The sequence below is a fragment of the Loxodonta africana genome, chromosome 6, assembly GCF_030014295.1.
Source record: "Loxodonta africana isolate mLoxAfr1 chromosome 6, mLoxAfr1.hap2, whole genome shotgun sequence".
In the NCBI taxonomy this organism is placed as follows: Eukaryota; Metazoa; Chordata; class Mammalia; order Proboscidea; family Elephantidae; genus Loxodonta; species Loxodonta africana.
In genome coordinates this window covers 9,342,115-9,366,768 of record NC_087347.1, presented here as the reverse complement: position 1 = coordinate 9,366,768, position 24,654 = coordinate 9,342,115, and the positions used below count along the sequence as shown (strand labels likewise).

The 24,654-nt window shown below is 45.7% G+C and overlaps 1 protein-coding gene across 4 annotated transcripts in view; it reads left to right on the top strand.

Annotated features, from left to right (window-relative positions):
* DGKD (diacylglycerol kinase delta) overlaps positions 1-24,654 on the top strand; it is a 130,589-nt gene that overhangs the window by 59,964 nt on the left and 45,971 nt on the right. The window lies entirely within an intron of this gene.

Below are 24,654 nucleotides of genomic sequence, written 5' to 3'. Positions count from 1 at the left end.
ATCCTCCTCGTGGTTTGACCTCGGCGTGAGACACGGTCATTTTCCCAGACAGTTTGGCTCCCAGACTAAAACACAGCAAAGTCAGAGGACACAGGAATAAACTGCATTTACGTTTTCCATGGGAAGCAGGGGCAGGGCGGTTAGGGAAGTTACGCTGGTGTGTATAGCACTCTAGTGCGCTTAAATTGGTGAGGGTTTTCATTCTAAATTGCTTTGTAAATGTGAATATGCACACACAGTTTTGAGATGTAACCCCTGCGTTATAGAGAATGTTCAACTCCAGCACTGATTATGTGCCAGGCACGCCAGGGCCCATCTGGGAACAGGATGGAGCAGAGGGGGAAAAAAGGGGCCGGGGTGTGTGAATTCCTTCTTTGATGCAGCGAATTGTATTTAACATCTCTAAATCAAATTGTTTAAACCCTTTCCGTGACTCGATGGCAGTGGGTTTGGTTTTTTGTTTTGGTATGATATATATGACCGATGACATACACCAGAGGTTAGCAGGAAACTTTCCTGTAAAGGGTCACATATTTCAGGCTCTGCGGGCCACGGATCTTAGTAACAGCCACTCAGCCCTGCTGTTGTTGTGTACATAAGTAGTAGCCATAGACAGTACGGAAATGAGTGGGCGTGGCTGTGTTGCAATAAAACTTTATTTACCCACACAGGTGGCTGGCTGTAGTTGGCCCACCCCGGCTTCTCCCCTCAGTGCTGATTCGACAGTGTTGGCAGTTTCCAACCTTACAGCTGTTCTATTAAGCCAGGCTCCCTTGATGTCGCCGCCTGTTTAAGTTTAGAGTTTTCAGTGCCTTATGTGTCCTTCCTCTAGTTAATTAAACCAAGTTATTTATACTCAACTCCTGGAGGATAAAGAGGGCTCTGTTTCTGCGGCCGGGGTGTTGTTCTCTGTGTCATGGTGAGGATGTGTCTCAGTTAAAATTAGATCTGGGCTGTTTACCAGAAAACCCAAGCAGCAGTGGCTTAGATAAGGTAGAGGCTTATTTTCCTCTCTTGTAGAAAGACCAGAGCTAGCCATCTCTGGGGGTGTGGCCCAGGCTCCTGCCCCGCTTCAGCTCTGCTATTCTAGCACGTGGGTTCATGTTCAAGGTCACCCGGTGGATGCAGCTGGAGCAGCTGGGTCAGGGAGCTGCCCCCAGAGATGTCAGCTCAGGTGTCTCCTTTGTGGTCTCTAGCTGTAGGGATGGCAGAAATGTCATGTTTTAGCCAGGCCTGGCCACCCAGAAAAACACCAAAGAAAACCCAACCAGTTGCTACTGAGTCAGTTCCAACTCATAGCAACCCCATAGGACAGAGTAGAACTGCCCCATTGGGTTTCCCAGGAGCAGCTAGTGGATTCGAACTGCCGACCTTTTGATTAGCAGCCAACCTCTTAACCACTGCGCCACGAGGGCTCTGGAAAAAAAGAAAAAGCTATAAGCATATTTAAAAACACCTTTTACTATAGAAAATTCAGAAAATACAGGAAACCAGGAAGAAAAAAAATCCCTCAACCTCACCACTCGACATGTTGACTTCCAATTTCCAGGCTCGTGTCTGTCCTGCCTTTTCAGTCTTTTTGTTTGTGTCTTAGTCATCTAGCGCTGCTGTAACAAATACCACAGGGGAGTGGCTTTCACAAACAGAAGTTTATTTTCTTACAGTTAGGAGGCTAGAAGTCTGAATTCAGAGTGCTGGCTCTAGGGGAAGGCTTTCCCTGTCTGTTGGCTCTGGAGGAAGGTCCTTGTCTCTTCAGTTTCTGTTTCTTGGTTCCTTGGAGATCTCCTTGTGTCTTGGCATCTATCTTACCCCGTCTCTCCTTCTGCTCCCTTGTTTAATCTCTCTCTCCTTTTTTTAAAAAATGTTTTATTGTGTTCTAGGTGAAAGTTTACAGAGCAAATTGTACACAGAGTGTTCCATGACATTGATTGCAATCTCTACACTGTGTCAACACTCCCCCCATTTCCTCCCTGGGTTCCCTGTTGCCTTTCGTCGGGTTTTCCTATCCCTTCCTGCCTTCTCATCTTTACTTTTGGGCAAACGTTGCCCTTTTGGTCTCGTGTAATTACTTGTTCTATGGAGCACATTCTTTTTGGGTGTTATTGTTTATAGGCCTGCCTGTTGTTTGGCTGGAAGGTGGTTTCCAAGAGTGGCTGCAGTTCTAAGTCAGAGCAGTATCTTAAGGCCATAGTCTTGGGGGTTCCTCCAGTCTCTTTTTTTATGATTTTGATTTTTTGTTCTACATTTTTCTCCTGTTCTGTCCGGGACCCTTTATCGTGATCCTGGTCAGAGCCATTGGTCGTGGTAGCTGGGCACCATCTAATTCTTCTGGTTTTGGGGTTGTGTAGGTTGTGGTGCATGTGGTTCGTTAGTCCTTTGGACTAATTGCTCCCTTGAGTCTGGTTTTCTTCACTGTCCTTTACTGTGGATGGGAAGAGACCACTAGTTGCATCTTAGATCTTTTTATATTTCAAAAGAGATCAACTCTTGATACATCCTCCACTAATCCTGCCTCATTAACACAACAAAGACAGCCCATTCCCAAATGGGATTATAACCACAGGCATAGAGGTTAGGATTTACAACGCATATTTTTGGAGGACGTCGTTCAATCCATAACTGTCTGTCTGTTTTCTGCCTGCGTCCCTGTGCCATGACTGACGTATGGACATGGCTTTGTTGAGGGTGGACCCTGGCCAAGCCAGCAGACACAGCCGTGTGCACCTCTGGCCACGCTGCTCTGGGAAGTGTTACTGCTTAATCAGGTTGACCTTTAGCGATTAGAGAATTAGACCTGCCTCCTGGCTGCACAGAGGTCGCTTGTGAGCTTTTCCTTCTCTGTTTTGTTTTGTCTTTTCCAGATAACATTAATTGTAATGTCATCATAGATAGCTTGAGCCTACCCGTTGCTGTCCAGCCGATTCCGACTCCTAGTGACCCTATAGGACAGAGTAGAACTGCCCCAGAGAGTTTCCAAGGCTGTAATGTTTACAGAAGCAGACTGCCACATCTTTCTCCTGTGGAGCGGCTGGTGGGTTTGAACCACGGACCTTTTGGTTGGCAGCTGAGCGCTTAACCACTGTACCACCGGGGCTCCTCACTTGGGTCTATGTGCATCAGATATTTCCAGAGAGAAATGGGTAAATTATGATAGCTTGGTGGCCGCCGGAACGAAAGCTGAGAAAGCGCTCCCATTCTGCTCCCTGTCATTTGCATGTCCTTAGATGCCGTTATGCCTGGGGACTCCTAGGTATTTAGGCTCTTAACTTCTAGCTGATCGTTCCTCTCTGCAGCAGCCAAGAGAGAGGTGCAATATGTAGCGTCTTTTCTGCTGGGCGTGTTTCTCTGACAAAAAGTACGCGACCCCGCTGCGGGCCAGCAGGTCAAACGCAGCCCTGCAAGCACCCAGGCCACTGTCTCCCCCTTCCTCTTAGTGTGGTCACCCGTGTTCCAGGCTCTGGGCTGCGGCTGGAATTGCTTGTTGCTGCTCACATCTCTGCCTTCACCCAGTGCCTGACTCTCTCAGCAGTAGCACCTCCCTGTCCACGAAGCTTCTCTACTTTTGTAAAAAGTAAAGTTTTTTTTTTTTTAAGTTCTATATTTACTTATTTCCTTACGTATTCTAATGGTGCTGGTATTTTTATTAGCATCACTGTTGTTTTTGTTCCTGCTTGGTTACAGAGTTGCATAGGTTTGGCGTGGTCTGGCCCAGCTCATTTTTTCCCACGACATTATTATTTTTATCTTGCGTGTTCGCAGAGTGTAGCTTTTTGCAGGAACTCAAATACCACTTTATAGGAAGAACACCTGTAATGTTTTACCAATGCTAAAATTCTTTTTTATTCTTTTTTTTAGAGAAATAACATGTTCTTTATAAATAATAAAGTACAGATGGCCAAAACAAACAAAAGAACACTCAGAAGGCTAATCACCGAGACCGTGGAGATAAACACTGTTCTGTAGACATGAGTGGGGGTGGAGGGTAGGGGGCAGGGATGGGAGATTTGGGGCATTCAGCAGTGTTGAGACATTTTTGTTGACATGGCTGGCAGTGTGTGTTTGTGTGGATGGAGGCCAGGGATGCTGCTAAACTCCCTGCAATGCCAGGACAGCCCCGGAACGAAGAGTCATTTAGTCCAAAATGTCATAGTGCCAAGGCTGAGAAAGCCTGACAGAGAAAAATGTTTTTTTAAACCTTATTTCTATGGCTATCGACAAATATACTTTAGTTTTACAATCCAAAAACCAGACCTATTGCTGTCTAGTTCATTCTGACTGCTAACGACCCTATAGCACAGAGTAGAATTGCCCCATAGGGTTTCTGAGGCCGTAATCTTTATGGAAGCAGACTGCCACTTCCTTCTCCTATGGAGCAGCTGGCCAGTTTGAACTGTTCACCTTTCGGTCAGCATCCGAGTGCTTAACCACTGCGCCGTCAGAGTGCCTCAGTTTTACAAAAAGTGGAATCAGTGATAAGTACTAGTTTGTAACCTACTTTTTAAAGTTTATTATATTGTGAATGTCTTTCTGTGTTCGTATATATGCATTCTCATTTAAAAATAAGGGTATTCTGTTGTATGGACATGCCATGATTTATGTCACCAGTCACCGATGTTAGGGTTAGGTGATTTCTGGTGTTCTGCCGCTAGAGACGTGCTAGGATTTGTTTGTGTGATTTCCTGCCCACTGTGGGCACCACCTCTGAATCTGAGATGCCGTTTCTTGAGTGATAATATTCCCTTTCTCCTTCAGGTTCCCTGCTGGGGTTGTATCTAACATTGCCCCACTCGTGAACACACTTCAAAGGTTAATGAAGCAATGTCGAAATAGTGACTAGATAAATAACACTGAATATTTTTGTCATGTTTCACTTGAACTCAAATAACTTTTTTTTTTTTTTTAGCTATATATCATTATAAATGACACGTGATTTTAACTTCTATGCTTTGTGGGGTCTTGTTTGCTGCCCTGGGATGCCTGGGTCTGCTTTCTAGTGTGGACTCTCGAGGTTGATCATCTGGGGGGTGGGTCCCCCTCCTTGCCCAAGAGATGCCCTGGGACAGGAGTGAGGTGAAGCTTACAGGGGTGACTGTCATGTCTGGGCTCACTTTTGGGGGGCGGGCAGCATGAAGAGTTAGGTGGAGGGATGTTGGAGAAATGGCACAGCGTGGGGCCTGGATTTACGCTGTTGGTGGCTCTGACCCAGGGGCCCTCAGGAGCTTGTTTGTGTGATGGGTCTATTTTTGGGTCTCATGGCGCCCTGTGAGGAAGTCCACTGCTGCGCACATCCAGGTGTCTGAATAGTCTGTGTCTCAGGGGGCATGAGGTGGGGAAATGGTATGGAGTGAGCCTAGTGTCCGGGCGGCATCGAGCAGCAGGATGTGAGTAAGAGGAAGTGACAGAAATTGCCGAGGCCAGATGCTCGTTCCCGGCCACCTTCACAGCTCTGCAGGCCAGGGGCTATATTTAACCGAATATTCCCAAGTTCCTGGCCCTGCCCTCCTCTGTCTCCTGTCCACTTTCTGTTGGTGGCTGCATTGTACGGGCCGATTTGTTCTCGGACTTCTCTGGCCTGTTTTGGGTGCTGCACAGGTGGCCACCCAGCAGCTTTAAAGCTCTGAGTTTGTTCTTGTTGAGCGACTTCAATTCCGATGCCCTGTGAGCAGCTGGAAAACGTTCTGAGAGAGGCGAGAGCAGCAGGTAAGAGCCCTAGGTGCTAGTGATGGTCAGACGTGGGGGGCTGTTGGGGAACAGTGAACGTGGAAGGTTGTAGCATGAAGTAATGCGAGCCATTGTAGATTGTTGTAAGACCCTAGAGAGGGCTGATTTAAAAAAAAATTAAAACAAATCAAGTCGGTCTCTCATACAAAAATTTATATACACCTTGCTATATATATACTTCTAGTTGCTCTCCCCCTGATGAGACAGCACACTCCTTCTCTCCACTATTTCCGTGTCTATTCAGCTAGCTCCTGTCCCACCGTGCCTTCTCATCTCCCCTCCAGACAGGAGCTGCCTACATAGTCTCATGTGTCTACTTGAGCCAAGAAGCTTACTCCTCACCAGTATCATTTTCTATCTTATAGTCCATTCCAATCCCTGCCTGAAGAGTTGGCTTTGGGAATGGTACCTGTTTTGGGCTAACAGAAGGTTTGGTGACCATGACCTCTGGGGTCCTTCTAGCCTCAGTCAGATCATTAAGTCTGGTCTTTTTATGAAAATTTGAGGTCTGCATCTCAGCGCTCTCCTGCTCTCTCAGGGGTTCTCTGTTGTGTTCCCTGTCAGGGCAGTCATCGGTTGTAGCTGGGCACCATCTAGTTCTTCTGGTCTCAGGGTGATGTAGTCTCTGGTTTATGTGGCCCTTACTGTCTCTTGGGCTCATAATTACCTTGTGTCTTTGGTGTTCTTCATTCTCCTTTGCCCCAGGTGGGTTGAGACAAATTGATGCGTCTTAGATGGCCACTTGCTAGCGTTTAAGACCCCAGATGCCACTCACCAATGTGGGATGCAGAATGTTTTCTTAATAGATTTTATCATGCCAGTTGATTTAGATGTTCCCTAAACCATGGTCCCCAAGCCCCTGCCCCTGCTACTGTGGCCTTCAAAGTATTTGGTTTATTCAGGAAACTGCTTTTGGTTTAGTCCAGTTATGCTGACCTCCCCTGTATTGTGTGTTGTTTTTGCCTTCACCTAACATAGTTCTTGTCTACTACCTAGTGAATACCCCTCTCCCTCCCTCCCCACTCTTTTAACCATCAAAGAATATTTTCTTCTCTATTTTAAACTGTTTCCTGAGTTCTTATAATAGTGGTCTCATACAATATTTGTCATTTTGTGACTGACTAATTTCGCTCAGCATGATGCCTTCCAGATTTCTCCATGTTATGAAATGTTTCACAGATTCATCATTGTTCTTTAGCAATGCGTAGTATTCCATTGTGTGAATATACCATGATTTACTTATCCGTTGATGGGCGCGTTGGTTGCTTCCATCTTTTCCCTGTTGCAAACAGTGCTGCAGTGAACATGGGTGTGCATATATCTGTTTGTGTAAAGGTTCTTATTTCTATAGGATATATTCCAAGGAGTGGGATTGCTGGATCGTATGGTAGTTCTATTTCTAGCTTTTTAAGGAAGCGCCAAATCGATTTCCAAAGTGGTCGTACCATTTTACATTCCCACCAGCAGTGTAGAAGTGTTCCAGTCTCTCCAACATTTATCATTTTGTGTTTTTTGGATTAATATCAGCCTTGTTGGAGTGAGATGGCATCTCATTGTAGTTTTTTTTTTTTTTATTAACTTTTATTGAGCTTCAAGTGAACATTTACAAATCAAGTCAGACTGTCACATATAAGTTTATATACACCTTACTCCGTTCTCCCACTTGCTCTCCCCCTAATGAGTCAGCCCTTCCAGTCTCTCCTTTCATGACAATTTGGCCAGCTTCCAACTCTGTCTGTCCTCCCATCCCCCCTCAGACGGGAAATGCCAACACAGTCTCAAGTGTCCACCCGATATCATTAGCTCACTCTTCATCAGCATCTCTCTCCCACCCACTGTCCAGTCTCTTTCATGTCTCCTGAGTCATCTTTGGGAATGGTTCCTGTCCTGGGCCGACAGAAGGTTTGGGGACCATGACCGCCGGGATTCCTCTAGTCTCAGTCAGACCATTAAGTATGGTCTTTTTGTGAGAATTTGGGGTCTGCATCCCACTGATTTCCTGCTCCCTCAGGGGTTCTCTGTTGTGCTCCCTGCCAGGGCAGTCATCGGTTGTAGCCGGGCACCATCTAGTTCTTCTGGTCTCAGGATGATGTAAGTCTCTAGTTCATGTAGCCCTTTCTATCTCTTGGGCTTTTAGTTATCGTGTGACCTTGGTGTTCTTCATTCTGCTTTGATCCAGGTGGGTTGAGACCAATTGATGCATCTTAGATGGCCGCTTGTTAGCATTTAAGACCCCAGACGCCACATTTCAAAGTGGGATGCAGAATGTTTTCATAATAGAATTATTTTGCCAGTTGACTTAGAAGTCCCCTTAAGCCATAGTCCCCAAACCCCGGCCCTTGCTCTGCTGACCTTTGAAGTATTCAGTTTATCCCGGAAACTTCTTTGCTTTTGGTCCAGTCCAGTCCAGTTGAGCTGACCTTCCATGTATTGAGTATTGTCCTTCCCTTCACCTAAAGCAGTTCTTATCTACTAATTAATTAGTAAAAAACCCTCTCCCACCTTCCCTCCCTCCCCACCTCGTAACCACAAAAGTATGTGTTCTTCTCAGTTTATACTATTTCTCAAGATCTTATAATAGCGGTCTTATACAATATTTGTCCTTTTGCCTCTGACTAATTTTGCTCAGCATAATGCCTTCGAGGTTCCTCCATATTATGAAATGTTTCACAGATTCATCACTGTTCTTTATCGATGTGTAGTATTCCATTGTGTGAATATACCACAATTTATTTAACCATTCATCCGTTGATGGACACCTTGGTTGCTTCCAGCTTTTTGCTATTGTAAACAGAGCTGCAATAAACATGGGTGTGTATATATCTGTTTGTGTGAAGGCTCTTATTTCTCTAGGGTATATTCCGAGGAGCGGGATTTCTGGGTTGTATGGTAGCTCTATTTCTAACTGTTTAAAATAACGCCAAATAGATTTCCAAAGTGGTTATACCATTTTACATTCCCACCAGCTGTGTATAAGAGTTCCAATCTCTCTGCAGCCCCTCCAACATTTATTATTTTGTGTTTTTTGTATTAATGCCAGCCTTGTTGGAGTGAGATGGAATCTCATTGTAGTTTTGGTTTGCATTTTTCTAGTGGCTAATGATTGTGAGCATTTCCTCATGTATCTGTTAGCTACCTGAATGTCTTCTTTGGTGAAGTGCCTGTTCATATCCTTTGCCCATTTTTTAATTGGGTTATTTGTCTTTTTGTCCTTGAGCTTTTGTAGTGTCATGTAGATTTTAGAGTTCAGACACCTATTGGAAATGTCATACCAAAAAACTTTTTCCCGGTCTGTACGTAATCTTTTTACTCTTTCAGTGAAGTGTTTGGATGAGCATAGGTGTTAGATTTTTAGGAGCTCCCGGTTATCTAGCTTCTCTTCTGCTGTTTGTGCATTGTTAGTAATGTTTTGTGTACTGTTTATGCCATGTATTAGGGCTCCTAGCACTGTCCCTATTTTTTCTCCCATGATGTTTATAATTTTAGGTTTTGTATTTAGGTCTTTGAATCATTTTGAGTTAGTTTTTGTGCATGGTGTGAGGTATGGGTCTGGTTTCTTTTTTTTACAGATGGATATCCACTTACGTCAGCACCGTCTGTTAAGGAGACTTTTCCCCATTTAACTGACTTTGAGCCTTTGTCAAATATCAGCTGCTCGTATGTGGATGGATTTATGTCTGGATTCCCAGTTCTGTACCATTGGTCTACGTATCTGTTGTTGTACCAGCATCAGGCTGTTTGACTACTGTGGCACTATAATATGTTTTAAAATCAGGTAGTGTGAGGCCTCCCACTTTGTTCTTTTTCAGTAATGCTTTACTTATCCAGGGCCACTTTCCCTTCCATATGAAGTTAGGGATTTGTTTCTCCAACTCATTAAAAAATGTCATTGGAGTTTGGATTGGAATTGCATTGTCTCTATAGATCGCTTTTGATAGAATAGAAATTTTTATAATGTTAAGTCTTCCTATCCATGAGCAGGGTATGTTTTTCCATTTATGTAGATTTCTTGCAGTAGTGTCTTGTGGTTTTCTTTGTATAGGTCTTTTACATCTCTGGTTAGATGTATTCCTAAGTATTTTATCTTCTTGGGGGCTACAGTAAATGGTATTCATTTGGTCATTTCTTCTTCAATGTTCTCTTTTTTGGTGTAGAGGAATGCAACTGATTTTTGTATGTTTATCTTGTATCCTGATAGTCTGCTGAACTCTTCTGTTAGTTTCAGTAGCTTTCTTGAGGATTCTTTAGGGTTTTCTGTGTATAAGATCATGTCATTTGCAAATAGAGATACTTCTTTCTTACCAATCTGGATACCCTTTATTTCTTTATCTAGCCTAATCGCTTTGGCTAGGACCTCAGCACAATGTTGAATAAGAGTGGTGATAAAGGGCATCCTTGTGTGGTTCCCCATCTTTCAGACTGTCTCCATTTAGGATGATGGTGGCTGTTGGCTTTGTATAAATGCCCTTTATTATGTTGAGGAGTTCTCCTTCTGTTTCTACTTTGCTGAGAGTTTTTATCATGAATGGGTATTGGACTTTGTCAAATGCCTTTTCTGCATCAATTGATAAGATCATGTGGTTCTTGTCTTTTATTTATGTGATGGATTACATTGATTGTTTTTCTAATGTTGAACCATCCCTGCATACCTGGTATGAATCTCACTTGGTCAGGGTGAATTATTTTTTTTGATAAGTTGCTGAATTCTATTCGATTGAATTGTGTTGAGGATTTTTGCATCCTAGTTCATTTTTTAGTTCATAAGGGATATAGTTTTGTAATTTTCTTTTTTTGTGGTGTCTTTACCTGGTTTTGGTTTCATGGATATGCTGGCTTCCTAGAATGAGTTTGGGAGTATTCCATTCTTTTCTGTGCTCTGAAATACCTTTAGTAGTAGTGGTAACTCTTCTCTGAAAGTTTGGGTAGAACTCTGCAGTGAAGCCATCCAGACCAGGGCTTTTTTTTTGTTGAGAGTTTTTTTGATTACCTTTTCAATCTCTTCTTTTGTTATGGGTCTATTTAATTGTTCTACCTTTGTTTGTGTTAGTTTAGGTAGGTAGTGTGTTTCTAGGAATTCATCCATTTCTTCTAGGTTTTCAGATTTGTTAGAGTGTAAGTTTTCATAGTAATCTGATATGATTCTTTTAATTTCGGTTGGGTTTGCTGTAATATCACCCAGCTCAATCTTATTCAGGTTATTTGCTTCCTCTCCTGTTTTTCTCTTGTCAGTTTGGCCAATGGTTTATCGATTTTATTAATTTTTTAAAAGAACTAGCTTTTGGTCTTAACCCTTCAATTTTTTTAAAAATAGAGAACACTCTGTTTTATTAAGTTCTGCTCTAATTTTTATTATTTACTGTCTTCTGGTGCCTGTGGGTTTCTTTTGTTGCTCTCTTTCTATTTGTTCAAGTTGTAGGGCTAATTCTTTAATTTTGGCCCTTCTTTTTGTATGTGTGCGTTTATTGATGTAAATTGACCTCTGAGTACTGCTTTAGCTGTGTCCCAAAGGTTCTGATAGGAAGTATTTTCATTCTCATTGGATTCTATGAATTTCTTTAATCCATCTTTAATTTCCTGTGTAACCCAGTTCTTTTTGAGCAGGGTCTTGTTCAGTTTCCAGGTGTTTGATTTCTTTTCCATCCTTTTTCTGTTATTGATTTCTACTTTTATGGCCTGTGGTCAGGGAAGATGCTTTGTAATATCTTAATGTTTTAGATTCTGCTAAGGCTTGCTTTATGACCTAATATGTAGTTTGTTCTAGAGAATGCCCCATATGTGCTGGAGAAGAAAGTGTACTTGGCTGCTGTTGGGTGGAGTGTTCTGTATACGTCTATGAGGTCAAGTTGGTTGACTGTGGCGTTTTGATGAGAGGGCTGATTTTTGCCTTGTCTTTCTCAGAAGTGGAAGCCTGGGGTTTTGAAGTCCATAGGCTGGTTGATGTGTCTTCATCCACATGTTTTAAGCAGTCTTTGTTCCTCACCTGGCCGGACTGAAAGCCTGCATGTGGAGTAAGGCTCTCTGCAGTGAATTCTGTTACCTGAGTTTTATCACCAGAGGCAGTTCCCCCAGATTCCTAAACAAGCCCTGAGGAGATGGGACAGTTCTACACAGCGCTCAGCCCTCACTGTTTTGCCCATGGAGCCTCTCCACACCCTCGCAGGCAGGCCCTCTTAGGTGCTGTGCTAGTTGCCTAGGGCTCTGTAACAAAGTGCCACCAAGTGGGTGGCTTTAAACAGCAGAGATTTATCCTCTTTCAGTCTGGAGGCTGGGAGTCTGAATTCAGGGTGTCAGCAGGCCATGCTCCCTCCGAAGGGGAAAAGATCCTTTCTTGCCTCTCTCACTCCTGGCAGCCCCCGGCGCTCTGTGGCTTACAGCTTCAGGATAGCCCCATTGTCATATGGCCATCTTCCCTCCACACGTCCCTTGTCTCCTCTCCTCTTGCATGAGGACACCACTCAGATGGGATCAGGACCCACCCTATCTGTTATGACCTCCTGTTAACTGATAAAATCTTCAAAGACCCCATTTCCAGACTAGGTCATGTTTCCAGGTATGGGGATTAAATCCCCAGCATAAGTTTTTTGGGGGACACCATTCATTCCATAACAGAGCCCATGGGACTGCTCGGTGCCCAGTGCCTGGCATCTGCTGGTGTTGTCCACACTCGCTGTAGGAATAACCGCTGAACCAACCACCTGCTTCCATATGTCATCTCCTATGCCCTGGACTGTGCTAGCTGTTCTGCGTGCCACCCCAGGGGATGGGAAACCCACAGGCTCCCTGCGGACCAGTGACCGTCTTCTGGACCATAATGGGTGATGGCTACCACTGATACTGATCCTGGCCAAATGCCATTCTTGGATGGTCACACTTAGTCCTCCAGTGCCCCTGGAGTTTTCAGGTTAAGAAGTTGAGGTTCAGAGAGAGTAAGTGATTTGTACCGAGAACTCTGACTTGATTGTGTTCCTAACCACTAGGCTGTGTGGCCCATCTCTGTCACGTGGCCGGTCCCATTGTTGAAGCTTTGTACACAAGTTATCATTTGAGCAGCAGGACATGTTTCCCTGTATGCTTCAAGAATTCTCAACAAGGACGTTTCTGGGGTTCCATGTTAGTTTCCAGTGGACGCCACTCAGATTCACGGAAGGCTACGCTGGTAAAGGTGTTTGGTGGTCTCTGAAAGCTTCCATCTAAGGGCCCTAACCCCTGCCAGAGCAGGGGGCGGTGCTTCATAAAGCAGCACCTTATTTTCATACACTCAACCAGCTACTTAGGATTGAAGAGGCTACTCTAGGATGGGAAGCGTGAGAGACAAATGAAGAGGGGTTGTGTCTGCTGTGAAAGAACAGTCATGCGTGGGGGTGAGGCCTGGAGGGCGGTGGGAGAAGCCACGGGAACAGTTCGTAGAGGTGGTACATGTGGTGAGCAATGTGCCCGTGGTTTTAGAATGAATGGATACTAAGCTCAGGGCTCAGGAGACTCCCTGAGTTTTACCAATAGGATCATCTGCAAACAGGCTTTCAGACTGACCCACGCCCTTCTCTAAGACTGAGTTGCAAATACCAGGCGGGACTCTCCAAGTTTCTAGCTCTGGCTTGGGTATGTTAGCACTTGGTTCCAAAACATTTACCGAGTTTAAAAATAATGAAATATTTCAGGCATTAATAAAGTAACAGAATGAACAACTGTGTACACTTCCTAGCCTGAGACACACACTGTGGATATAATTGAGGCCCTTAGCATGCCCTTTCCTATCCTGTCTCTCCCGTCCTCCCACCCCAACATCCCCACTTTTCTGAGTTTGGTGTTCGACAAATAGTATTGTTTGGGCTATGGTAAGATGTCACATAAATAGTATCATTGCTTACACCTCCTTTTTTCACACAGAGTTGTTTCTGAGAATTCTTGATATGGATATGTTAAGTGGCTGAAGGTTTAAAGCCACTGATTCCTGGAATTAAATCAGAGTTTCTTTGGGGTGGGGCATGAGCTTGAGAACTTTTTACAGGGGCAGCCAGGGTTGAGGACCACGGCTCTCTGTAGTTAGTTTTCATGGCCTGTGTATGGAATATCTCACCATCGAGTTGGGTTTTTCCAGATTTTTGCCGTTAGGAACAGTACTGCCACGGACACTGCCACACAGCACTGCCACGGACACTGCCACACAGCACTGCCCCGGACACTCCCACACAGGGCGGCCACATACACTCCACACAGCATTACCACATACACTCCACACAGCGCTGCCACATACACTCCACACAGCGCTGCCACGTACACTCCCACACGGCGCTGCCACGTACACTCCCACACGGCGCTGCCACGTACGCTCGCACACGGCGCTGCCACATACGCTCCCACACGGCGCTGCCACATACACTCCACACTGCGCTGCCAATACACTCCCACACGGCGCTGCCACATACACTGCCACACAGCACTGCCACACAACACTGCCGTACATCACTGCCACATACACTCCCACACAGCACTGCCACATACACTCCCACACAGCGCTGCCACATACACTCCACACAGAGCTGCCACATACACTCCCACACAGCGCTGCCACGTACACTCCCACACAGCACTGCCACATACGCTGCCACACAGCACTGCCCTACAGGACTGTCCTGGACACTGCGCACAGCACTGCCACATACACTCCCACACAGTGCTGCCACATACACTCCCACACAGCGCTGCCACGTACACTCCCACACAGCGCTGCCACATACACTCCACACAGCGCTGCCACATACTTGCCACACAGTACTGTCAGATACACTCCCACACGGCGCTGCCACGTACACTCCCACACGGCGCTGCCACGTACACTCCCACACGGCGCTGCCACGTACACTCCCACACGGCGCTGCCACGTACACTCCCACACGGCGCTGCCACGTACACTCCCACACGGCGCTGCCACGTACACTCCCACACGGCGCTGCCACGTACACTCCCACACGGCGCTGCCACGTACACTCCACACGGCGCTGCCACATACTTGCCACACGGCGCTGTCACATACACTCCCACACGGCGCTGCCACATACACTCCCACGTGGCGCTGCCACATACACCCCACGCGGCACTGTCACATACACTCCCACACGGCACTGCCACGGACACTCCCATAGAGCACTGGCATGTACGCTCCCACATTCGCTGCCACGTACACTGCCACACGGCACTGCCACAGACACTCCCATATACTGCTACTGTAGAGATTCTCATACCCGTCTCCTTGGGCATGGGGTCAGGAGTCTCTGTTTCTAAGGGTATATTTGCCAAGCGAGTTCACCTTCAACATGATGAGAGATGACAAGTTTCTATCCCAAATTGTGTTTTGTTAAACTTTCACTGTGGTGGTAATGTGTGAGTGACCTCATTTCTCCACCTTGTCTTTAACACTTCTTTAATGGAGGCAGGCTCTCAGTGAAGATCTCGTGGGTGAGGGATGAGGAACCTGGGATTGACGCAGTGTTCTGTGCCATGATTTTAACAGACTCTCCCATCTCAGCACATCCAGAATTGAACCGCAAACCCCCTCACCTGTAATGCTGCCTAATATGCTCCTTTCCCATCTCAAGTTGGCAACCAGGGAGTGATTGTTGGCTTTTCCTTTGTCTCTCACCCCACACAACATGTCAGGAAACCCTGTTGGCTGTGCCTCCAGAGTATCTCCAGAGTCCAGTCTCCCCCACCTCCCACCTCCACTGACTTCACCATCATCTGACGGGTTTATCGAGTGGCCCCCAGAAAAGTACCCTGACTTCTGCCCCACCCGCTTGCTGTCACCGCTGAAGGAGGCAACCAGAATATGCCTTCCTTACACCTAAGGCAGATGTGCCTGCCTTCCACACAGATGCTGCCGGGCCCTCATTCCACCAGGAGGAAAAGTTGCCTGTTCTGCCTGCTGTCTCCTGCTCCTTCCCCCTTTCTAGCTCTGCCCACCAGCCAGGCTCCCACCTGAGGCCTTCACTTAGCTCTTCCCTTCCCTCTTCATTCCAGTCTCTGTTTTGAAGCTGCCTCTCTGGGGGCCAACCCTGAGTGCCTGGCCTTGCCTTCCACCTGACTGCCTTTTTTGATCTATTTTTAAAGTGCTGTCACCAGCTAGTACTCCACATACTATGTAATTTAGTTATTATATGGTTTATTGTCTGCCTGCCCCGTTGAATGTGAGCACCATGCATTTGTTTGTTCCAGTGAGGGACTGGGCTTCTGGCTTTATTTCTCAGGGAGAAAGGGAAGACTTGAGGCCTGAGCTGAGGATGAGTGTGGAGAGGGGTTGAAGTTGAGAGAAGTCTCTGACTGGGCATTGGGTGGCAGTGGTCAGGGTGGCCTGGTCAGCAGCATTCAGGAGGGGCAGGTATGTGCCTGTGGCCCTCCTTGGGGCAGTGGGTCTGTGGGTCTGGAGCTTAGAGGCAGCTATTTTTGGAACACTTGTTCTGGCAGTTTCTCTGGTGTTGTGTACACTGTTCTTTATGGGGGGAGGGGGGAGAGTAGTGTGGTGGCCCCACAGGATGTGCCTGCTGCTTGAGAGCATTCTGAGGTCCCCACGTCCTCTGCTCACTACTGGTATTCTGGCAGACACAGCTCCACTGATTGCTCGAGTTCTGCCATTTCCTGCGCACTCTGTCTCAGCTAGGCTTGAGCACCCAGGCGAGGTCCCTGCTGCCCCAGCCTGAGGACACGGCACTGGGACTCAGCACTCGTGTTTGCCCCTTGTCTTGGGCAATTGTTGACCAAGGCAGAGCAGCTCGAGGCTGTATACTGAAGGTGTATTGGCATAATGCCTGTCTTGGCAAGTCAGGCCTTCCTGCAGTTTGCACTCACTGTGGATAAAGGACTTCAGTGAGATAAGATTACATTTGTACTTTGTGCTGAGGAGAACACACCTGCCCTTATCCTTTAAAAAAAAAAAAACCTGTCGCCCTGTAGTCGATTCCAACTCATAGCGACCCTGTAGGTCAGAGTAGAACTGCCCCATAGAGGTTCCAGGGAGCGCCCGGTGGATTTGAACTGCTGACCTTTTGGTTAGCAGCAGTAGCTCTTAACCACTGCACCACCAGGGTTTCTGTTTGTGTCCTTGAAGAGTACAGAATTGTTCTGGAGGTACTCCTTGGTTTTCCTAATTCTAACATTTTAGTTACTACAGAATGTTGTCAACTGTATCTTTTTTTTTAGTTTAATTTTGAGGTAATTATAAATTCACATGCAGTCGTAGGAAAAATACAGAGAGATCCTATAAACCCTTTACCCAGTTTTCTCCCAGTGGTAACAGTTTACAAAACTGTAGTATACAGTCACAGCCAGGATATTGACATTGATACAGTCAAGATCTGGAACATTCTATCACCACAGGATCCTTCATACTGCCCTTTTATGGCCAAATCCACTTTCTTCCATCCCCCACCCGCTTCTTAACCCCTGGTGACCCCTCATCTGTTCTCCATTTCTGTAATTTGTCACTTCAAGAATGGAGTCATACAGTGTGTCTCCTTTGGGATTGGCTTTTTTTAGCCATGCTGGTTCCCTGGTGATTCATTGAGGTCATTGTGTGGATCGGTAGCTTGGTTGCTGAGTTGTGTTACACAGTGTGGATGTATCACAATTTAACCGTTCACCCACTGAAGGACATCTGGGTTGTTTCCATTTTTTGGCAGTTATGAATCAGATTGCTGTAAACATTTGTGTACAGGTTTCTATGTGAACAAAAGTCTTCATTTCTCTGGGCTCAGTGCCCAGGAGTGCACTGCTGGGCTGTATGTAGTTGCATGTTTAGTTTTTTAAGAAACTGCCAAACCGTTTTCCAGAGTGGCTGTGCCATTTTACGTTCCCACCAGTGATGTGTGAGCCGTCCACTTTGTCCACATCCTCACCAGCATGGGTGCTGTGTTTTTTATTTTAGTCATTCTGATAGGTATGCAGTGGTTTAATTTGCTCCTCCTAATGCTAATTGTAGAAACCCTGGTGGTGTAGTGGTTAAGAGCTATGGCTGCTGACCAAAAGGTTGGCCGTTCAAATCTACCAGGTGCTTCTTGGAAACCCTGTGGGACAGTTCTGCTCTGTCCTATAAGGTCAGAATTGACTTGACAGCAGTGCTTTTTTTTTTTTTAAATGCGAATTTTTTTTTAAATCGTTAAGCACTTGGCAGCAGTTCGAACCCACCAGCGGCTCTGTGGAAGAAAAACCTGGCAATCTGCTCCCGTAAAGATTACAGCGAAGAAAACTATGAGGCTGTTCTGCTCATAGAACAGACTTCACAGAATTAGAAACAACCACTACAACGATGGCTAATGATGGCACACTAGCATCTTTTGTGTGCATGTTGGCATCTGTGTGTCCTCTGACACTGAGGGAGGTGGGGCTTGTGACTGGCTGGCAGGGGTGGAATTTCTGGCTCCCTTCTTGGCCTTCTCTGATACCACCTGGCGGGGGTGTTGGGACCCCTCATTCCAGCCTATGAGGGTGGACGTCTAGGCTCCCCACCCTGCCTTCACTGGTGGTAGTAGGGTGGGACCACCGGTTTTCTGCAGTGTCTGGCTGGAGTACAGCAGTTAGCGTCTAAATGTTTTCTGCCTTGCTAGGCTGTCCCCTTCCTGAGCCTCTGGCTAGAGAGCAGGCTTCTTTGGAGCCTTTTCCCCTGTGCCAATTGGCGTTTCTAGGTCGCTGGCTTCTTCAGCTCCTGGTCTGGAATACATGAGACAAAAAAGAAAACCCAGGGAACACACCACGGTGTCATTCCTTGGGTCCCGAGGTCCCTAGCCAGTCTGCCTCCCCTTCTCCACCATTCAGTCCTACGTTTGTTTTATACAGAATGTCCAGGGTATCTAGTTGTACTTAGCAGAAGGAGTACTGAAAAAAGTACTGAAAGGTACGTCTATTCCGTCTTCCCAGAAGGGGGAGCCTGCTGGTTACTTTTATTCGTTTTTGAATCTGTGCACCCTGAGCTGGTGAGAACCTTAATGAAACCATTTCTAATTAAACCACTGGTCTGTTGCTGTGCTTTCCTCTGTAGTGGGCTTGACAGGTAGTCCTCCCTGGGCCTGGGAAGCAGAGGCTGAGATGGAGTTGGAGAGCACGAGGTTTATGGGAGAGGGGATAGGATGGGCAGGAGAGACTTCAGGCAGGGATGCCGGTCTGACACCTGTGAAAGGAGAGGATCAGAGGAAGCAGGATGGGGTGGGGGTGGGGAGGCCTCCGATTACCGTGCAGACCCGACAAGGTCTCAGCCCGCCCACTGGGGTGCTTCAGAGCCAAGACTGTCTGTCTGAGGAGTCTCAAGGTGGGCGGAGACAGCCAGCCCCCAGAGCTGGCTCAGTCCTCAGTCATTAGGAGCCTGAGTGTGGCTACAGCTTGAAAGGTGAGGTGGGTCCTAACACAGGGTCTCTCCTAATGGGGGATCTGGGTGGTGGTGTGCCCCGTGGCAGCCACAACTCACACCTGCAATCAGCCTTCTCACGTGACCCCATGCTATCATGGACAGTTCTCCACATGTTTTCCCCTGGACATAAGAACTAAGCTCCTTCCCTGTGATGTCATGTAGTGGAGCACATTGTACCTTCTTGGAGCCTCTATACCATGTTAGGCCCTCACTTGAGCCGTGTGTCCCCAGACCCTTCTCTCTCATATGGCCTGGCCACGCCCATCCTGTGCCTCACTGTCTGCGGCCTTTGGATGGGTGCAGGTTTGGGGCCTGGCCTGTGTTGCTGCAAAGGTGTTTGGTTTGGCCTGTGGCTCCAGTAGAACACAGCATTGCTATTTTTGTCATTTGAGGTATTGTTTACAGATCAGATGCCCGTCCAGATCCATGATGAGCAATCGTTGGACAGAAAGTGGCAGCTTTGATTCGGTGACTCAGCCCGGTGGTGAATCAGTGAGCTGTCCTTGTCACTAGCCTCTGGACCTGATTCCTCCGTCTTCTCATTTGAACTCTTGGGAAACCTGGTCCGAGTGGGTGGGGCAGCCAGCCAGATGACCCGAGGTGACGTCGCTGTCATCCTCTGGCAGCTCGTCCTCTGGCTCCTGCCAGAACGGAAATGAGCTGCATCAGACACTGCTGTCCTCAGTGAGCCTGGGTGAGCCCCGGGGAGTGCAGAGGCCGTTGTAACTTCTGCCCAGCCACCCTCGTATTGTTCATTCACTTTGCCGCTTGGTCCTGCCATGCCCTCACTGGCTCTCTGAGATCAAGGGTTTGGATAGGAGACCCAAGCCCCCAAATCTCTCTCAGAACCAGCTTCCCATTCTCCTTGCCTCCTGAAGAGCCCTGCTCTGGTGTGAGGAGCAGAGAGGAAGAGGCAGGAGTCCGCCGGCCCTCCAGGCACCACCACTGCTTGCTGTGCCCGGGGAAGCTTCTAGGGGCCCTGAGGGCTGTTGGGAGCTTGCAGAGATTATGCATTCCAAAGAGGTAGAGTCATATGTGGGCCTGTGGTTCCAACAGCTGGGCAGGTATCAGGAATCTCAAGTGGCCTGTGCTGGGGCAGCAGGTGCAGATGGGGTCTGAGAAGCGAGGGGCTGCACAGAGAGGCAGGCCCAGTCATAGCTGGCCTGTGGGCAGCTAAGGGTGCGAGAAGAGATGTGGGGTGAGTTTTCTTTGTTGGAGATCTTCTGTGATGATTCTCACAATGTGAGAGGTTAGCTATTGACCACTAGAATGGTCTTGGAAGGAAACACCCACCTGGAAAAGCCAGTTTTTGGTTATATCGTGAATGGTTTTGGCAATAACTTGCCTGCCTAGTGGTGCCCAATACCCCTCTCACCCCCACCCTCCTGCTTCGACACATGCTTCTCAAACGAGAAACAATATGGGCACTCCAGCTTGTAAAGGTTGTCACAGGGCCAGTGGAACCAAGATCTGAAACAGAACAGGACATAAAAAATCTCATTGCTATCTTCTGTAAATATCCTATTGCATAACTCCTAATAAAATCCCGAAGTTATCCAAAGTAAAGTATATATCTTTCTCTTACTGTGTTTGTTTTACTAATAAAAAACTTTCAACTATTAAAACACACCCCAGATTTAATAATTAAAGAAACATTTGCCCAAATTTTATAGACAGAGGGAACCTTGATGGCGTAGTGGTTAAGTGCTACGGCTGCTAACCAAAGGGTCGGCAGTTCAAATCTGCCAGGCGCTCCTTGGAAACTCTGTGGTGCAGTTCTGCTCTGTCCTATAGGGTCGCTATGAGTTGGAATCAACTCGACGGTTTTTGGTTTATAGACAAGGCAGTAACTGATGAGAATTACTTAAACACGTGGAATCAGTAGATGGGTGATTGAAGTAAAAACCTACGAAAATTTAAATCACAGAATAGAAAAGCAATAAAGTCAACGAAACCAAAAATTGATTCTTTGAAAAGATCAGTGGAATTGACAAACCTTTAGCTTCACAAAATTAAGAGAAAGAGAGAAGACTCAAATTAGTAGAATCGGGGATGGAAGGTGGGGGTGTTAACTACTGACCTTGCAGGGGAAAAAAAAAAAAAAGGATTAGAAGAGAGTTTTTTTTTTTTTTAGGTGAAATGGGAAAATTCCTAAAAACACACAGACTACCAAGATGGACTCCAGAAAAATAGAAAACCTGTATAGACCTGTAACAAAGAGGTCGAATACCTGTAATAATTACAGAGATTGAATCAGTAGTATTAATTATCATCATAATAAAACTTACAGCAAAGAAAAGCCCGGGACCAGATGGCTTCACTGAGGAATTCTACCAAATGTTTGGAAAAGAATTAACACCAGTCCTTTTCAAACTCTCCCAAAAGTTAGAAAAGGAGGGAATACTTCCTTACTTTGTCCTTGAGGCCAGTATTACCCTCATACCAAAGCCAGACAAAAACATCACAAGAAAAGTATCCCGTGTAAGTGTAGATGGGAAAACCCTCAACAAAATACTAGCAAACCAAACCCTGCAGCATATTAAAAGGATTATACACCATGACCAAATGGGATTTATCCCAGGAATGCAAAAGTGGCTCGAGAGATGAAAACGGATCTATGTAATAGAGCACATTAACAGAATGAAGGGAGGACAGAATCGTGTGATCATCTCGATAGACGCAGAAAGCATTTGACAAACCCCAACACCCTTTCCTTATTAAAAAAGAAAAAAAAGCATTCAACAGACCAGGAATAGAAAGGAACTTCTTCAGTCTGATAAAGGACGTTTATGACGAGCCCACAGCTAACATCATACTTAATGGTGAAAGGCTGAATACTTTCCCCCTAGGATCAGGAAGAAGACAAGGATGTCAGCTCTTGCCTTTCGTATATAGCATTGTACTGGAAGTTCTAGCTAGGGCAGTTAGGCAAGAAAAAGAAATGAAAGGCATTCAGATTGGAAATGACGTGATGTTATATGCATACATAAAAAAACAAAAAAAACCTCACCGTTGAGTCGATTCCGACTCACAGCCACCCTATAGGACAGGGTAGAGCTGCCTCATAAGCTTTCCAAGGCTATAAATCTTTACGGAAGCAGACTGCCACATCTTTCTCCCGCTGGAACAGTGGTGGGCTTGAACTACTGACCTTGCGGTTAGCAACTGGGCACTTAACCACTGTGCCACTGGGCCTCCTTGATCACATATATAGAAAATTCTGAAAATTCCACAAATAATTATTAGAGCCAGTAGAGTTCAGCAGAGTTGCAGGATACAAGATCAGTATACAGAAATGAGTTGTGTTTCTCTTATGTTAGCAATGAACAATCCCTGAAGGAAAGTAAGAAAACAATTCCACTCATAATAGCGTCAAAAAGGATAAAATACTTAGGAATAAACTTAACCAAGGAAGTAAGGCTTGTACACTGCAAGCTACAAAAAAAATTAAAGAAGACCTATATATAAATGGAAAGACAGTATGGTAAAGATGGCAGTGTTACCCAAAGCAATAGGTTTAATGTGATCCCTATCAAAATTCCAATGGCCTGTTTTTGCAGAAATGAATAAGTCGATCCTAAAATTCACATGGAATTGCAAGGGACCCACAAAGAGCCAAAACAATCTTGAAAAAGAAGAAGAAAGTTGGAGGACTCACCCTCCTGATTTCAAAACTTATTGAATCAAAAGGGTATGGTGCTGGCCTAATGATAAACATATAGACCAGTGGAATGGAAGTGAGAGCCCGGAGAGAAACCCATACACCTGCGGCCAGTTGATTTTCACAAAGGTGCGAAGACCATTCAATGTGGGAAAGAACAGTTTTCAACCAACTATGCTGGGATGACCGCGTGCTCAGATGTGCAAAAATGAATTTGGATCTTTACCACACACACGAAACATAGGGGTAAAGCTCCGTGATTCGGCAACAGTTTCTTTAATGTCACATGAAAGACACAAACAACAAAGGAAAAAACATAAATGGGACCTCATCAAAATTAAAATCTTCTATGCATCAAAACTGATGGAAAAAAATAAAAATTAAAAAAACCCATTGCTGTCGAGTTGATTTTGACCCATAGTGACCCTATAGGACGGAGTAGAACTGCCCCATAGAGTTTCCAAGGAGCACCTGGTGGATTCGAACTGGTTTTAACTGCTGCGCCACCAGGGTTTCCCAAAACGGATGAATGGATAAACAAAATGTACTCTATTTGTACAATGAAAGGAATGAAGTACTGATACATGCCATCACATGGGTGAACCTTGAAAACGCTTTGCTAAGAAGCCTGATAAAAAAGGCCGCTTATGCTGTGAGTCCATTTATATGAAATGTCCAGAATAGGGAAATCCATAGAGACAGGAAGTAGATGGCTGCCAGGAGCGGGGGGACCTGGGGGTGAAGGGAGACTGCCAAATAGGTATGGGATTTCTTTTCGGGGTGATGAAAGTGTTCTGGAATTAGGTAGTGATGGTTGCACAACTTTGTGAAGGTACCAGTGTCACTGAGTTGTGTACTTTAAAATGGTTAAAACGGTGAATTTTATGTTCTTTGCATTTTACCTAAATAAAACATACTACACACAAATGTTAAATCACAGTAACGTCTGTTGGTTAGGAGAAATGTTTCCCTCCTCTCTGATTCACCTTAAATTAGAATCCATGAGAATTTCTAAAAGCAGCAACTTTTGTGTTCCTCCTCCTCCCGTTGTTGAATAAACAGGAAAAGGAAGCTGAAGAATAAGGTAGCTGCAGAGACCAGTGTTTTGAGGTCCTGATCTGGCCCAAGGGTCCAGTTCTTTGTTTTAATATTTCACATTATACCTATCATCGGAAAATATTAAAAAAAAAAAACAAAAGATTTTATAAAAATACAGTGTTCTGTGTGGGTTTTGAAAGCCAGACTGTGACTGAGGCTAGATAAAATAATTTGCTTGTTTTTTTTAAATCAATATTTTGTGAAAAATATTCTTATTGCAAAGCTTATAAAATCTGTATTTAACGAAAATATTTTTAGTGCACGCTTGTTCATTTCACCATGGCTTGGCAGAAATGTGGGTGACTAACAGCAACAAAAAAAAAACCAGACCCGCTGCTGCCGAATAGATCCTGACTCATAGTGACCCTACAGGACAGAGTAGAGCTGCCCCGTAGGATTTCCTAGGCTGTAATCTTTACAGGAGCAGACTGCCACGTCTTTCTCCCGTGGAGCAGCTGCTGCGTTTGAATAGCTGTCTTTTTTTAGTTAGCAGCCAAGCACGTAACCACCATGTCACCAGGGTTCTTACGTGTGATAGCCTGTTTAATGAAAGAGGTCATCTCTTCATAGAGCGTACCTGAGGGAGCCAGTGTAGTGACTGGTGACACAGGCGTTAAGCGCTTGGCTAACTGAAAAGTCGACAATTTGAACATGCCAGTGGTTGTGTGGGAGAAAAGACTTGATGATTTGCTCCTGTAAAGATTACAGCCTAGGAATCCCGATACGGCAGCTCTGCTGTGTCCCTTAAGGTGGCTGTGAGCCAGAATCGACTTGACGACAC